At 42.5% G+C, this 19,541-nt stretch overlaps 1 protein-coding gene across 1 annotated transcript in view; it reads right to left on the reverse strand.

Annotated features, from left to right (window-relative positions):
- Positions 1-19,541, reverse strand: part of LOC148435723 (nitric oxide synthase 3-like) — a 147,253-nt gene that overhangs the window by 41,379 nt on the left and 86,333 nt on the right. The window lies entirely within an intron of this gene.

The following is a 19,541-nucleotide window of genomic DNA, read 5'->3' on the forward strand; positions in this document are numbered from 1 at the left end:
TAATACCATGAGTATAAATGGATATAAAAGGAATATAAATGACGCGGAACGTGTGTGGGCGCCGGAGCGTGGTGGAAAGGGCTGAGCATATGAGAATTGGATGTTATCTTTACAGGAACCTGACAGATGTAAATCAGTGGTTACAGGCAGGGGCGTAACTAGGTATGTGAAGGCCCCATAGCAAAAGTGTGTAAGGGCCCCTATGTACCACCCAATGGTGACAAATGTATATAACACAGGTAACTACGACAAGGAAGATGGGGCCCCCCTAAGCTCTGGGCCCCCCATATCAGCTGCACCCCATAGACCTAGGGTAGTTACGCCCATGGTTACAGGACGTGAGCGGAGGGATTCCTCACAGTGCTGCAGAAACCATTAGGACATAGTAGAAGTGACCTCATTTTCAATCTCCATATTCTATGCCAGGTGAATGTATGGCCGTGTAGCGCTGGAACCTGGTGCTTGGTGCCGGAATGTGGACGTAGTTGTTAGTTTATGGCTAGTGAGGTAGATGGTAGCTGACTTCAGGGATATAGAAGTTATATCAGACAAAGATCTTGGACACATGTATGGTGTCTGGTTATGCAGCAATAAACAAGGCTACAGCGTTGTCAGATATTGGTTACTGAAAGGGACGTCACAATCACTAATAGAGAATCACTGCTGGCTGCAATACAATGTGTCACTATCACTAATAGAGAATCACTGCTGGCTGCAATACAGAGTGTCACTATCACTAATAGAGTATCACTGCTGGCTGCAATACAATGTATCACTATCACTAATAGAGTATCACTATCACTAATAGAGTATCACTGCTGGCTGCAATACAATGTATCACTATCACTAATAGAGTATCACTATCACTAATAGAGTATCACTGCTGGCTGCAATACAATGTATAACTATCACTAATAGAGTATCACTGCTGGCTGCAATACAATGTATCACTATCACTAATAGAGTATCACTATCACTAATAGAGTATCACTGCTGGCTGCAATACAATGTATCACTATCACTAATAGAGTATCACTATCACTAATAGAGTATCACTGCTGGCTGCAATACAATGTATCACTATCACTAATAGAGTATCACTATCACTAATAGAGTATCACTGCTGGCTGCAATACAATGTATCACTATCACTAATAGAGTATCACTGCTGGCTGCAATACAATGTATCACTATCACTAATAGAGTATCACTGCTGGCTGCAATACAGAGTATTACTATCACTAATAGAGTATCACTGCTGGCTGCAATACAATGTATCACTATCACTAATAGAGTATCGCTGCTGGCTGCAATACAGAGTATTACTATCACTAATAGAGTATCACTGCTGGCTGCAATACAATGTGTCACTATCACTAATAGAGTATCACTGCTGGCTGCAATACAATGTGTCACTATCACTAATAGAGTATCACTGCTGGCTGTAATACAATGTATCACTATCACTAATAGAGTATCACTGCTGGCTGCAATACAATGTATCACTATCACTAATAGGGTATCACTGCTGGCTGCAATACAGAGTATCACTATCACTAATAGAGTATCACTGCTGGCTGCAATACAGAGTATCACTATCACTAATAGAGTATCACTGCTGGCTGCAATACAATGTATCACTATCACTAATAGAGTATCACTGCTGGCTGCAATACAATGTGTCACTATCACTAATAGAGTATCACTGCTGGCTGTAATACAATGTATCACTATCACTAATAGAGTATCACTGCTGGTTGTAATACAGAGTATTACTATCACTAATAGAGCATCACTGCTGGCTGCAATACAGAGTGTCACTATCACTAATAGAGAATCACTGCTGGCTGCAATACAGAGTGTCACTATCACTAATAGTGATACATTGTATTGCAGCCAGCAGTGATTCTCTATCACTAATAGAATATCACTGCTGGCTGCAATACAATGTATCACTATCACTAATAGAGTATCACTGCTGGCTGCAATACAATGTATCACTATCACTAATAGAGTATCACTGCAGGCTGCAATACAATGTGTCACTATCACTAATAGAGTATCACTGCTGGCTGCAATACAGAGTATCACTACCACTAATAGGGTATCACTGCTGGCTGTAATACAGAGTATTACTATCACTAATAGAGTATCACTGCTGGCTGCAATACAGAGTATCACTATCACTAATAGAGTATCACTGCTGGCTGCAATACAGAGTATCACTATCACTAATAGGGTATCACTGCTGGCTGCAATACACTGCGTCACTATCACTAATAGAGTATCACTGCTGGCTGCAATACCATGTATCACTATCGCTAATAGGGTATCACTGCTGGCTGCAATACAATGTATCACTATCACTAATAGGGTATCACTGCTGGCTGTAATACAGAGTATCACTATCACTAATAGAGTATCACTGCTGGCTGCAATACAGAGTATCACTATCACTAATAGAGTATCACTGCTGGCTGCAATACAATGTATCACTATCACTAATAGGGTATCACTGCTGGCTGCAATACAGAGTATCACTATCACTAATAGAGTATCACTGCTGGCTGCAATACAGAGTATTACTATCACTAATAGAGTATCACTGCTGGCTGCAATACAGAGCATCACTATCACTAACAGAGTATCACTGCTGGCTGCAATACAGAGTATTACTATCACTAATAGAGTATCACTGCTGGCTGCAATACAGAATATCACTATCACTAATAGAGTATCACTGCTGGCTGTAATACAATGTATCACTATCACTAATAGAGTATCACTGCTGGCTGCAATACAGAGTATTACTATCACTAATAGAGTATCACTGCTGGCTGCAATACAATGTATCACTATCACTAATAGGGTAACACTGCTGGCTGCAATACAGAGTATCACTATCACTAATAGAGTATCACTGCTGGCTGCAATACAGAGTATTACTATCACTAATAGAGTATCACTGCTGGCTGCAATACAGAGTATCACTATCACTAATAGAGTATCACTGCTGGCTGTAATACAGAGTATCACTATCACTAATAGAGTATCACTGCTGGCTGCAATACAGAGTATCACTATCACTAATAGAGTATCACTGCTGGCTGTAATACAATGTATCACTATCACTAATAGAGTATCACTGCTGGCTGCAATACAGAGTATTACTATCACTAATAGAGTATCACTGCTGGCTGCAATACAATGTATCACTATCACTAATAGGGTATCACTGCTGGCTGCAATACAGAGTATCACTATCACTAATAGAGTATCACTGCTGGCTGCAATACAGTATCACTATCACTAATAGAGTATCACTGCTGGCTGCAATACAGAGTATCACTATCACTAATAGAGAATCACTGCTGGCTGCAATACAATGTATCACTATCACTAATAGAGTATCACTGCTGGCTGCAATACAATGTATCACTATCACTAATAGGGTATCACTGCTGGCTGCAATACAATGTATCACTATCACTAATAGAGTATCACTGCTGGCTGCAATACAATGTATCACTATCACTAATAGAGTATCACTGCTGGTTGTAATACAGAGTATTACTATCACTAATAGAGCATCACTGCTGGCTGCAATACAGAGTGTCACTATCACTAATAGAGAATCACTGCTGGCTGCAATACAGAGTGTCACTATCACTAATAGTGATACATTGTATTGCAGCCAGCAGTGATTCTCTATCACTAATAGAATATCACTGCTGGCTGCAATACAATGTATCACTATCACTAATAGAGTATCACTGCTGGCTGCAATACAATGTATCACTATCACTAATAGAGTATCACTGCAGGCTGCAATACAATGTGTCACTATCACTAATAGAGTATCACTGCTGGCTGCAATACAGAGTATCACTACCACTAATAGGGTATCACTGCTGGCTGTAATACAGAGTATTACTATCACTAATAGAGTATCACTGCTGGCTGCAATACAGAGTATCACTATCACTAATAGAGTATCACTGCTGGCTGCAATACAGAGTATCACTATCACTAATAGGGTATCACTGCTGGCTGCAATACACTGCGTCACTATCACTAATAGAGTATCACTGCTGGCTGTAATACAATGTATCACTATCACTAATAGAGTATCACTGCTGGCTGCAATACAGAGTATTACTATCACTAATAGAGTATCACTGCTGGCTGCAATACAATGTATCACTATCACTAATAGGGTAACACTGCTGGCTGCAATACAGAGTATCACTATCACTAATAGAGTATCACTGCTGGCTGCAATACAGAGTATCACTATCACTAATAGAGTATCACTGCTGGCTGCAATACAGAGTATCACTATCACTAATAGGGTATCACTGCTGGCTGCAATACACTGCGTCACTATCACTAATAGAGTATCACTGCTGGCTGTAATACAATGTATCACTATCACTAATAGAGTATCACTGCTGGCTGCAATACAGAGTATTACTATCACTAATAGAGTATCACTGCTGGCTGCAATACAATGTATCACTATCACTAATAGGGTAACACTGCTGGCTGCAATACAGAGTATCACTATCACTAATAGAGTATCACTGCTGGCTGCAATACAGAGTATCACTATCACTAATAGAGTATCACTGCTGGCTGCAATACAGAGTATCACTATCACTAATAGAGAATCACTGCTGGCTGCAATACAATGTATCACTATCACTAATAGGGTATCACTGCTGGCTGCAATACAGAGTATCACTATCACTAATAGAGTATCACTGCTGGCTGCAATACAGAGTATTACTATCACTAATAGAGTATCACTGCTGGCTGCAATACAGAGCATCACTATCACTAATAGAGTATCACTGCTGGCTGCAATACAGAGTATTACTATCACTAATAGAGTATCACTGCTGGCTGCAATACAGAATATCACTATCACTAATAGAGTATCACTGCTGGCTGTAATACAATGTATCACTATCACTAATAGAGTATCACTGCTGGCTGCAATACAGAGTATTACTATCACTAATAGAGTATCACTGCTGGCTGCAATACAATGTATCACTATCACTAATAGGGTAACACTGCTGGCTGCAATACAGAGTATCACTATCACTAATAGAGTATCACTGCTGGCTGCAATACAGAGTATCACTATCACTAATAGAGTATCACTGCTGGCTGCAATACAGAGTATCACTATCACTAATAGAGAATCACTGCTGGCTGCAATACAATGTATCACTATCACTAATAGAGTATCACTGCTGGCTGCAATACAATGTATCACTATCACTAATAGGGTATCACTGCTGGCTGCAATACAATGTATCACTATCACTAATAGAGTATCACTGCTGGCTGCAATACAGAGTATCACTATCACTAATAGGGTATCACTGCTGGCTGCAATACAATGTATCACTATCACTAATGAAATATACTGAATTATTCCTTAAATTTTTTTCTTTCCATAGTGCAGTAATCTCTCTCTGTCTCTCTGTCTCAGTGATCTCTCTCTCTCTCTCTCTCTCTCTCTATCTCTCTCTCTGCCTCTGTCTCTCTGTCGTGTATTTTGGAATATGTACATACCATAATGAGATATCTTGGGAATGGGACCCAAATATAATCACATAATTCATTTATGTGTCATATACACCTCATACAGAGCCTGCAGGTAATTTTATGCAATATTTACAATTATTTTGTGCTTTATACAAAGTTTGTGTACACTGAACCAGCAAAAAAGCAAAGGTGTCACTATCTCATTCACGCTAAAAAAAAATCCGTATTTAGGAATATTTGGATATGGGAGACTCAACCTGTACTATTAAAAGTAATAAACGTATAAAAAAAAAACATCATAACAGCAGCAATCAATCAGAATTATTACAGTCATTATACATACGCACTGCAGTAGGTAAAAACTATTGTGCAACCATTTTGTAGGAGAACGCACAGCTCTAAATCGCCTATTAGATGTCAATTTCTCAAAAAGAGCCTGGTTAGGATGGCTGCAGGGGCGTTTCTAGAGAGGAGGGGGCCTGTGCGCAGTCTCTATCATGGGCCCCCTCCTCTCCGTTCAGCTGCCGGCAGCGTACTGAGCTGTGCGCGGCCAGCGCTGTAGTTATAGACTCTGGGCACTAGAGTGTGCCCGGAGTCTATAGCGCATGCGCAGGTCACCTGGAAAATGACCACGGCGGCCATTTTCCCTGTACAGCAAACAACGGGAAAATGGCCGGCCGACGTGGGACTCCAGAGAGGGAAGTATAATATGGATGCAGGGTGTGAGGTGCGGGGACCCCTGGACCCATTATAGATCATACCAACTCTCCCTCATTGTCAGGGAGACTCCCTGAAATAGTAGCAATCTCCCTGTCTCCCTGAAGAGTCCAGCAATCTCCCTCATTTCACCTTACCCCCATTATGAAGCTGTTATATTAAAAAACAGAGATATATACATTCAAATGGGATCATTAGTGTCATTTCCTTGCATTGGTTATTATAAGGCACAATGATCCCTATGAATTTCTGAAAAGTATCAGAGTGTTTTCATCAACAAACAGATCTTACTGACTGCTTGTGGGCTGGTTACATTTGGATGTAAGTCAGGTTTAGGACACGCCTCTCAGATTTATCAGTACACGCCCATCACATGTAGGACACGCCTCTCAGATTTATCAGTACACGTCCATCACATGTAGGACACGCCTCTCAGATTTATCAGTACACGTCCATCACATGTAGGACACGCCTCTCAGATTTATCAGTACACGCCCATCACATGTAGGACACGCCTCTCAGATTTATCAGTACACGCCCATCACATGTAGGACACGCCTCTCAGATTTATCAGTACACGTCCATCACATGTAGGACACGCCTCTCAGATTTATCAGTACACGTCCATCACATGTAGGACACGCCTCTCAGATTTATCAGTACACGTCCATCACATGTAGGACACGCCTCTCAGATTTATCAGTACACGCCCATCACATGTAGGACACGCCTCTCAGATTTATCAGTACATGCCCATCACATGTAGGACACGCCTCTCAGATGTATCAGTACACGCCCATCACATGTAGGACACGCCTCTCAGATTTATCAGTACACGTCCATCACATGTAGGACACGCCTCCCAGATTTATCAGTACACGCCCATCACATGTAGGACACGCCTCTCAGATGTATCAGTACACGCCCATCACATGTAGGACACGCCTCTCAGATTTATCAGTACACGCCCATCACATGTAGGACACGCCTCTCAGATATATCAGTACAGGCCCATCACATGTAGGACACGCCTCTCAGATTTATCAGTACACGCCCATCACATGTAGGACACGCCTCTCAGATTTATCAGTACACGTCCATCACATGTAGGACACGCCTCTCAGATTTATCAGTACACGCCCATCACATGTAGGACACGCCTATCAGATATATCAGTACACGCCCACTGTAACACGCGCTCATAGTTGCTGCTGTCACAATCTCCCTGAAATGCTTTTATAAAAGTAGGCAAGTATGATTATAGATACACCCCTGGATGGCTGGGATCAGCTAAAATGGATCTATATTTCTTCGGAGTCTTTTTTCATATATATCCTGAGCGCGCGGTAGCGCAACTCCAATAATTCTACTAGCGGTCCCAATCACCCGATCCAACGCCCCACGTTCAGCCGCAGTACAGTTCCCGTACCAAACGACAATCCCATAAGTCAGGATACTTTCCACAATACTGCGATAAAAATGTAAAAGGGTCCCCCTACTCACACATGCCGATCTTAAGCGACGCAGAAAAAAAAGGCGTTGGTGTGCCAAAAATGAGTTCAAGGACCATGTCAAAATATCTGAAATAAAAAACTCCAACAATTTAAAAGAAGACACTACCTCTATGGTCAGACCGCCTAAACAAACAGGGGACTTTATAGGGACCCTCCGTCTCCTGAAACCAACAATCATTTCCTCTGTTTCTATCGTGTTTAGGAGGAGACAGTTCTCACTGCTCCACTCACACATTCCAGCCTCCTCAGCTCTATAGGCGGGTTCATCCCCGTTAGTTAGTTATCAGACCAGCGATGGTGATGTCATCTGCGAACTTAGCGTCCTTAATAGACCGAGACTGAGACGCACAATCGTGGGTGAACAATGAATACAGAGCCGGGCTCAGGACACACCCCTGCGGGACTCCAACATTCAGCACCGACTCCTTGGAACTAAATTTCCCTGGCTTGACCACCTGGGGTCTATCAGATAAAAAGTTTAGCAGCCATCTACAAGTAGAGCCATTTAAGCCTGACCCAAGCAGCTGGGCAATCAGAGCACTAGATACAATAGTGTTAAATGCTGAGCTAAAATCTACAAATACAATTCTTGCATAAGTATCCCTAGTTCTGAATGAGACCGCACCTGGTGCAGAACAGATAGAATGGCATCCTCGGTCGAGCGTAGCCCTAGAGGCAAACTTCCAAGGATCAAAGCCCACTACAAAGTGATACTTTACATGATTCAATCCTAATCTCTCCAAGCATTTCATCACGAGTGATGTCAAAGCAATAGGGCGATAATCATTTAAGCATTTCGGGGGTCCATATTTGGGGATAGGAACTATGGTAGTTAATTTAAAGCGCCTAGGGACTGTGCAGGAAGCCAGGGATAAGTGAAAGACTAAAGTGAAAACACTGAAAACTGGTCACTGCACTCCCTCAAGACTATACCCATGATGCCATCCGGACCCGCTGCCTTCTTAGGGTCCACAGAACACAGACACTGAAGGACGGCTGATTCATGCAGCACCAAGGGTAACCTCCCCTACTCGCTGATCCAATAAAGGAAAAGCTGCCTTATATGTGAATTACCTTCATCTTTGTTAGGTGCATACAGCTCTTATTAGAATTTTAATAGAAATATATTTTAAAAAAATGTATTTCAACATCAGTAAAATGAAGAATCACCTATACTGTAATCACATACACTACACAGAGCGTCACCTACACCGTAATCACTTACACTACACAGAGTGTCACATACTACACTGAAATCACTTACACTACACAGAGCGTCACCTACACTGTAATCACTTACACTACACAGAGCGTCACCTACTACACTGTAATCACTTACACTACACAGAGCGTCACCTACTACACTGTAATCACTTACACTACACAGAGCGTCACCTACTACACTGTAATCACTTACACTACACAGAGCGTCACCTACACCGTAATCACTTACACTACACAGAGTGTCACATACTACACTGAAATCACTTACACTACACAGAGCGTCACATACACTGTAATCACTTACACTACACAGAGCGTCACCTACTACACTGTAATCACTTACACTACACAGAGCGTCACCTACACTGTAATCACTTACACTACACAGAGCGTCACCTACTACACTGTAATCACTTACACTACACAGAGCATCACCTACACTGTAATCACTTACACTACACAGAGCGTCACCTACTACACTGTAATCACTTACACTACAAAGAGCGTCACCTACACCGTAATCACTTACACTACACAGAGCGTCACCTACACTGTAATCACTTACACTACACAGAGCGTCACCTACTACACTGTAATCACTTACACTACACAGAGCGTCACCTACTACACTGTAATCACTTACACTACAAAGAGCGTCACCTACACCGTAATCACTTACACTACACAGAGCGTCACCTACACTGTAATCACTTACACTACACAAAGCGTCACCTACTACACTGTAATCACTTACACTACACAGAGCGTCACCTACACTGTAATCACTTACACTACACAGAGCGTCACCTACTACACTGTAATCACTTACACTACACAGAGCGACACCTACACTGTAATCACTTACACTACACAGAGCGTCATATACTACACTGTAATCACTTACACTACACAGAGCGTCACCTACTACACTGTAATCACTTACACTACACAGAGCGTCACCTACTACACTGTAATCACTTACACTACACAGAGCGTCACCTACTACACTGTAATCACTTACACTACACAGAGCGTCACCTACACTGTAATCACTTACACTACACAGAGCGTCACCTACTACACTGTAATCACTTACACTACACAGAGCGTCACATACACTGTAATCACTTACACTACACAGAGCGTCACCTACACTGTAATCACTTACACTACACAGACCGTCACCTACACTGTAATCACTTACACTACACAGACCGTCACCTACACTGTAATCACTTACACTACACAGAGCGTCACCTACACTGTAATCACTTACACTACACAGAGCATCATATACTACACTGTAATCACTAACACTACACAGAGCGTCACCTACTACACTGTAATCACTTACACTACACAGAGCGTCACCTACACTGTAATCACTTACACTACACAGAGCGTCACCTACACTGTAATCACTTACACTACACAGAGCGTCACCTACACTGTAATCACTTACACTACACAGAGCGACACCTACACTGTAATCACTTACACTACACAGAGCGTCACCTACTACACTGTAATCACTTACACTACACAGAGCGTCACCTACACTATAATCACTTACACTACACAGACCGTCACCTACACTGTAATCACTTACACTACACAGAGCGTCACCTACACTGTAATCACTTACACTACACAGAGCGTCACCTACACTGTAATCACTTACACTACACAGAGCATCATATACTACACTGTAATCACTAACACTACACAGAGCGTCACCTACTACACTATAATCACTTACACTACACAGAGCGTCACCTACACTGTAATCACTTACACTACACAGAGCGTCACCTACTACACTGTAATCACTTACACTACACAGAGCGTCACATACTACACTGTAATCACTTACACTACACAGAGCATCATATACTACACTGTAATCACTTACACTACACAGAGCGTCACCTACACTGTAATCACTTACACTACACAGAGCGTCACCTACACCGTAATCACTTACACTACACAGAGTGTCACATACTACACTGAAATCACTTACACTACACAGAGCGTCACATACACTGTAATCACTTACACTACACAGAGCGTCACCTACTACACTGTAATCACTTACACTACACAGAGCGTCACCTACTACACTGTAATCACTTACACTACACAGAGCGTCACCTACACTGTAATCACTTACACTACACAGAGCGTCACCTACTACACTGTAATCACTTATACTACACAGAGCGTCACCTACTACACTGTAATCACTTACACTACACAGAGCGTCACCTACTACACTGTAATCACTTACACTACACAGAGCGTCACCTACACCGTAATCACTTACACTACACAGAGCGTCACCTACACTGTAATCACTTACACTACACAGAGCGTCACCTACTACACTGTAATCACTTACACTACACAGAGCGTCACCTACACTGTAATCACTTACACTACACAGAGCGTCACCTACACTGTAATCACTTACACTAAACAGAGCGTCACATACACTGTAATCACTTACACTACACAGAGCGTCACCTACACTGCAATCACTTACACTACACAGAGCATCACCTACTACACTGTAATCACATACACTACACAGAGCGTCACATACTACACTGTAATCACTTACACTACACAGAGCATCATATACTACACTGTAATCACTTACACTACACAGAGCATCACCTACACTGTAATCACTTACACTACACAGAGCATCACCTACACTGTAATAACTTACACTACACACAGCGTCACCTACTACACTGTAATCACTTACACTACACAGAGCGTCACTTACACTGTAATAACTTACACTACACAGAGCGTCACATACACTGTAATAACTTACACTACACACAGCGTCACCTACTACACTGTAATCACTTACACTACACAGAGCGTCACTTACACTGTAATCACTTACACTACACAGAGCGTCACTTACACTGTAATAACTTACACTACACACAGCGTCACCTACTACACTGTAATCACTTACACTACACAGAGCGTCACCCACACTGTAATCACTTACACTACACAGAGCGTCACCTACACTGTAATCACTTACACTACACAGAGCGTCACCTACACTGTAATCACTTACACTACACAGAGCGTCACCTACACTGTAATCACTTACACTACACAGAGCGTCACCTACACTGTAATCACTTACACTACACAGAGCGTCACCTACACTGTAATCACTTACACTACACAGAGCGTCACCTACACTGTAATCACTTACACTACACAAAGCGTCACCTACTACACTGTAATCACTTACACTACACAGAGCGTCACCTACACTGTAATCACTTACACTACACACAGCGTCACATACTACACTGTAATCACTTACACTACACAGAGCGTCACCTACACTGTAATCACTTACACTACACAGAGCGTCACCTACTACACTGTAATCACTTACACTACACAGAGCGTCACATACTACACTGTAATCACTTACACTACACAGAGCGTCACCTACACTGTAATCACTTACACTACACACAGCGTCACATAATACACTGTAATCACTTACACTACACAGAGCGTCACCTACACTGTAATCACTTACACTACACAGAGCGTCACCTACACTGTAATCACTTACACTACACAGAGCGTCACCTACACTGTAATCACTTACACTACACAGAGCGTCACATACACTGTAATCACTTACACTACACAGAGCGTCACCTACTACACTGTAATCACTTACACTACACAGAGCGTCACCTACACTGTAATCACTTACACTACACAGAGCGTCACCTACACTGTAATCACTTACACTACACAAAGCGTCACCTACACTGTAATCACTTACACTACACAAAGCGTCACCTACTACACTGTAATCACTTACACTACACAGAGCGTCACCTACACTGTAATCACTTACACTACACAGAGCGTCACCTACACTGTAATCACTTACACTACACAGAGCGTCACCTACACTGTAATCACTTACACTACACAGAGCGTCACCTACACTGTAATCACTTACACTACACAGAGCGTCACCTACACTGTAATCACTTACACTACACAGAGCGTCACCTACTACACTGTAATCACTTACACTACACAGAGCGTCATCTACTACACTGTAATCACTTATACTACACAGAGCGTCACCTACACTGTAATCACTTACACTACACAGAGCGTCACCTACTACACTGTAATCACTTACACTACACAGAGCGTCACCTACTACACTGTAATCACTTACACTACACAGAGCGTCATCTACTACACTGTAATCACTTAGACTGCACAGAGCGTCAACTACACTGTAATCACTTACACTACACAGAGCGTCACCTACACTGCAATCACTTACACTACACAGAGCGTCACCTACTACACTGTTATCACTTACACTACACAGAGCGACACCTACACTGTAATCACTTACACTACACAGAGCGTCATATACTACACTGTAATCACTTACACTACACAGAGCGAAACCTACACTGTAATCACTTACACTACACAGAGCGTCATATACTACACTGTAATCACTTACACTACACAGAGCGTCACCTACTACACTGTAATCACTTACACTACACAGAGCGTCACATACTACACTGTAATCACTTACACTACACAGAGCGTCACCTACTACACTGTAATCACTTACACTACACAGAGCGTCACCTACTACACTGTAATCACTTACACTACACAGAGCGTCACCTACTACACTGTAATCACTTACACTACACAGAGCGTCACCTACTACACTGTAATCACTTACACTACACAGAGCGTCACCTACACTATAATCACTTACACTACACAGAGCGTCACCTACACTGTAATCACTTACACTACACAGGGCGTCACCTACTACACTGTAATCACTTACACTACACAGAGCGTCACCTACACTATAATCACTTACACTACACAGAGCGTCACCTACACTGTAATCACTTATACTACACAGAGCGTCATATACTACACTGTAATCACTTACACTACACAGAGCGTCACCTACACTGTAATCACTTACACTACACAGAGCGTCATATACTACACTGTAATCACTTACACTACACAGAGCGTCACCTACACTGTAATCACTTACACTACACAGAGCGTCATATACTACACTATAATCACTTACACTACACAGAGCGTCACCTACACTGTAATCACTTACACTACACAGAGCGTCATATACTACACTGTAATCACTTACACTACACAGAGCGTCACCTACACTGTAATCACTTACACTACACAGAGCGTCACCTACTACACTGTAATCACTTACACTACACAGAGCGACACCTACACTGTAATCACTTACACTACACAGAGCGTCATATACTACACTGTAATCACTTACACTACACAGAGCGTCACCTACTACACTGTAATCACTTACACTACACAGAGCGTCACATACTACACTGTAATCACTTACACTACACAGAGCGTCACCTACTACACTGTAATCACTTACACTACACAGAGCGTCACCTACTACACTGTAATCACTTACACTACACAGAGCGTCACATACTACACTGTAATCACTTACACTACACAGAGCGTCACCTACACTGTAATCACTTACACTACACAGAGCGTCACCTACTACACTGTAATCACTTACACTACACAGAGCGTCACATACACTGTAATCACTTACACTACACAGAGCGTCACCTACACTGTAATCACTTACACTACACAGACCGTCACCTACACTGTAATCACTTACACTACACAGACCGTCACCTACACTGTAATCACTTACACTACACAGAGCGTCACCTACACTGTAATCACTTACACTACACAGAGCATCATATACTACACTGTAATCACTAACACTACACAGAGCGTCACCTACTACACTGTAATCACTTACACTACACAGAGCGTCACCTACACTGTAATCACTTACACCACACAGAGCGTCACCTACACTGTAATCACTTACACTACACAGAGCGTCACCTACACTGTAATCACTTACACTACACAGAGCGACACCTACACTGTAATCACTTACACTACACAGAGCGTCACCTACACTATAATCACTTACACTACACAGAGCGTCACCTACACTGTAATCACTTACACTACACAGAGCGTCACCTACTACACTGTAATCACTTACACTACACAGAGCGTCACCTACACTGTAATCACTTACACTACATAGAGCGTCACCTACACTGTAATCACTTACACTACACAGAGCGTCACCTACACTGTAATCACTTACACTGCACAGAGTGTCACCTACACTGTAATCTCTTACACTACACAGAGCGTCACCTACACTGTAATCACTTACACTACACAGAGCGTCACCTACTACACTGTAATCACTTACACTACACAGAGCGTCACCTACACTGTAATCACTTACACTACACAGAGCGTCACCTACACTGTAATCACTTACACTACACAGAGCGTCACCTACTACACTGTAATCACTTACACTACACAGAGCGTCACATACACTGTAATCACACTACACAGAGCGTCACCTACACTGTAATCACTTACACTACACAGAGCGTCACCTACACTGTAATCACTTACACTACACAGAGCGTCACCTACACTGTAATCACTTACACTACACAGAGCGTCACCTACTACACTGTAATCACTTACACTACACAGAGCGTCACCTACTACACTGTAATCACTTACACTACACAGAGCGTCACCTACACTGTAATCACTTACACTACACAGAGCGTCACCTACTACACTGTAATCACTTACACTACACAGAGCGTCACCTACTACACTGTAATCACTTACACTACACAGAGCGTCACCTACTACACTGTAATCACTTACACTACACAGAGCGTCACATACTACACTGTAATCACTTACACTACACAGAGCGTCACCTACTACACTGTAATCACTTACACTACACAGAGCGTCACCTACACTGTAATCACTTACACTACACAGAGCGTCACCTACACTGTAATCACTTACACTACACAGAGCGTCACCTACACTGTAATCAATTACACTGCACAGAGCGTCATCTACTACACTGTAATCACTTACACTGCACAGAGCGTCACCTACACTGTAATCACTTACACTGCACAGAGCGTCATCTACTACACTGTAATCACTTACACTACACAGAGCGTCACCTACACTGTAATCACTTACACTACACAGAGCGTCACCTACACTGTAATCACTTACACTACACAGAGCGTCACCTACACTGTAATCACTTACACTACACAGAGCGTCACCTACACTGTAATCACTTACACTACACAGAGCGTCACCTACACTGTAATCACTTACACTACACAGAGCGTCACCTACTACACTGTAATCACTTACACTACACAGAGCGTCACCTACTACACTGTAATCACTTACACTACACAGAGCGTCACCTACTACACTGTAATCACTTACACTACACAGAGCGTCACCTACTACACTGTAATCACTTACACTACACAGAGCGTCACCTACTACACTGTAATCACTTACACTACACAGAGCGTCACCCACTACACTGTAATCACTTACACTACACTGAGCGTCACCTACTACACTGTAATCACTTACACTACACAGAGCGTCACCTACTACACTGTAATCACTTACACTACACAAAGCGTCACCTACTACACTGTAATCACTTACACTACACAGAGCATCACCTACACTGTAATCACTTACACTGCACAGAGCGTCATCTACTACACTGTAATCACTTACACTACACAGAGCGTCACCTACACTGTAATCACTTACACTACACAGAGCGTCACCTACTACACTGTAATCACTTACACTACACAGAGCGTCACATACTACACTGTAATCACTTACACTACACAGAGCGTCACCTACACTGTAATCACTTACACTACACACAGCGTCACATAATACACTGTAATCACTTACACTACACAGAGCGTCACCTACACTGTAATCACTTACACTACACAGAGCGTCACCTACACTGTAATCACTTACACTACACAGAGCGTCACCTACACTGTAATCACTTACACTACACAGAGCGTCACATACACTGTAATCACTTACACTACACAGAGCGTCACCTACTACACTGTAATCACTTACACTACACAGAGCGTCACCTACACTGTAATCACTTACACTACACAGAGCGTCACCTACACTGTAATCACTTACACTACACAAAGCGTCACCTACACTGTAATCACTTACACTACACAAAGCGTCACCTACTACACTGTAATCACTTACACTACACAGAGCGTCACCTACACTGTAATCACTTACACTACACAGAGCGTCACCTACACTGTAATCACTTACACTACACAGAGCGTCACCTACACTGTAATCACTTACACTACACAGAGCGTCACCTACTACACTGTAATCACTTACACTACACAGAGCGTCATCTACTACACTGTAATCACTTATACTACACAGAGCGTCACCTACACTGTAATCACTTACACTACACAGAGCGTCACCTACTACACTGTAATCACTTACACTACACAGAGCGTCACCTACTACACTGTAATCACTTACACTACACAGAGCGTCATCTACTACACTGTAATCACTTAGACTGCACAGAGCGTCAACTACACTGTAATCACTTACACTACACAGAGCGTCACCTACACTGCAATCACTTACACTACACAGAGCGTCACCTACTACACTGTTATCACTTACACTACACAGAGCGACACCTACACTGTAATCACTTACACTACACCGAGCGTCATATACTACACTGTAATCACTTACACTACACAGAGCGTCACCTACTACACTGTAATCACTTACACTACACAGAGCGTCACCTACTACACTGTAATCACTTACACTACACAGAGCGTCACCTACTACACTGTAATCACTTACACTACACAGAGCGTCACCTACTACACTGTAATCACTTACACTACACAGAGCGTCACCTACTACACTGTAATCACTTACACTACAGAGAGCGTCACCTACACTATAATCACTTACACTACACAGAGCGTCACCTACACTGTAATCACTTACACTACACAGGGCGTCACCTACTACACTGTAATCACTTACACTACACAGAGCGTCACCTACACTATAATCACTTACACTACACAGAGCGTCACCTACACTGTAATCACTTATACTACACAGAGCGTCATATACTACACTGTAATCACTTACACTACACAGAGCGTCACCTACACTGTAATCACTTACACTACACAGAGCGTCATATACTACACTGTAATCACTTACACTACACAGAGCGTCACCTACACTGTAATCACTTACACTACACAGAGCGTCATATACTACACTATAATCACTTACACTACACAGAGCGTCACCTACACTGTAATCACTTACACTACACAGAGCGTCATATACTACACTGTAATCACTTACACTACACAGAGCGTCACCTACACTGTAATCACTTACACTACACAGAGCGTCACCTACTACACTGTAATCACTTACACTACACAGAGCGTCATCTACTACACTGTAATCACTTACACTACACAGAGCGTCACCTACTACACTGTAATCACTTACACTACACAGAGCGTCACCTACTACACTGTAATCACTTACACTACACAGAGCGACACCTACACTGTAATCACTTACACTACACAGAGCGTCACCTACACTGTAATCACTTACACTACACAGAGCGTCACCTACTACACTGTAATCACTTACACTACACAGAGCGTCACCTACTACACTGTAATCACTTACACTACACAGAGCGTCACCTACTACACTGTAATCACTTACACTACACAGAGCGTCACATACTACACTGTAATCACTTACACTACACAGAGCGTCACCTACTACACTGTAATCACTTACACTACACAGAGCGTCACCTACTACACTGTAATCACTTACACTACACAGAGCGTCACCTACACTGTAATCACTTACACTACACAGAGCGTCACCTACTACACTGTAATCACTTACACTACACAGAGCGTCACATACACTGTAATCACTTACACTACACAGAGCGTCACCTACACTGTAATCACTTACACTACACAGACCGTCACCTACACTGTAATCACTTACACTACACAGACCGTCACCTACACTGTAATCACTTACACTACACAGAGCGTCACCTACACTGTAATCACTTACACTACACAGAGCGTCACCTACTACACTGTAATCACTTACACTACACAGAGCGTCACCTACTACACTGTAATCACTTACACTACACAGAGCGTCACCTACACTGTAATCACTTACACCACACAGAGCGTCACCTACACTGTAATCACTTACACTACACAGAGCGTCACCTACACTGTAATCACTTACACTACACAGAGCGACACCTACACTGTAATCACTTACACTACACAGAGCGTCACCTACACTATAATCACTTACACTACACAGAGCGTCACCTACACTGTAATCACTTACACTACACAGAGCGTCACCTAC

This window comes from Taudactylus pleione, unplaced genomic scaffold (genome assembly GCF_031769625.1).
Source record: "Taudactylus pleione unplaced genomic scaffold, aTauple2 ptg002011l, whole genome shotgun sequence".
NCBI classification, from domain to species: Eukaryota; Metazoa; Chordata; class Amphibia; order Anura; family Myobatrachidae; genus Taudactylus; species Taudactylus pleione.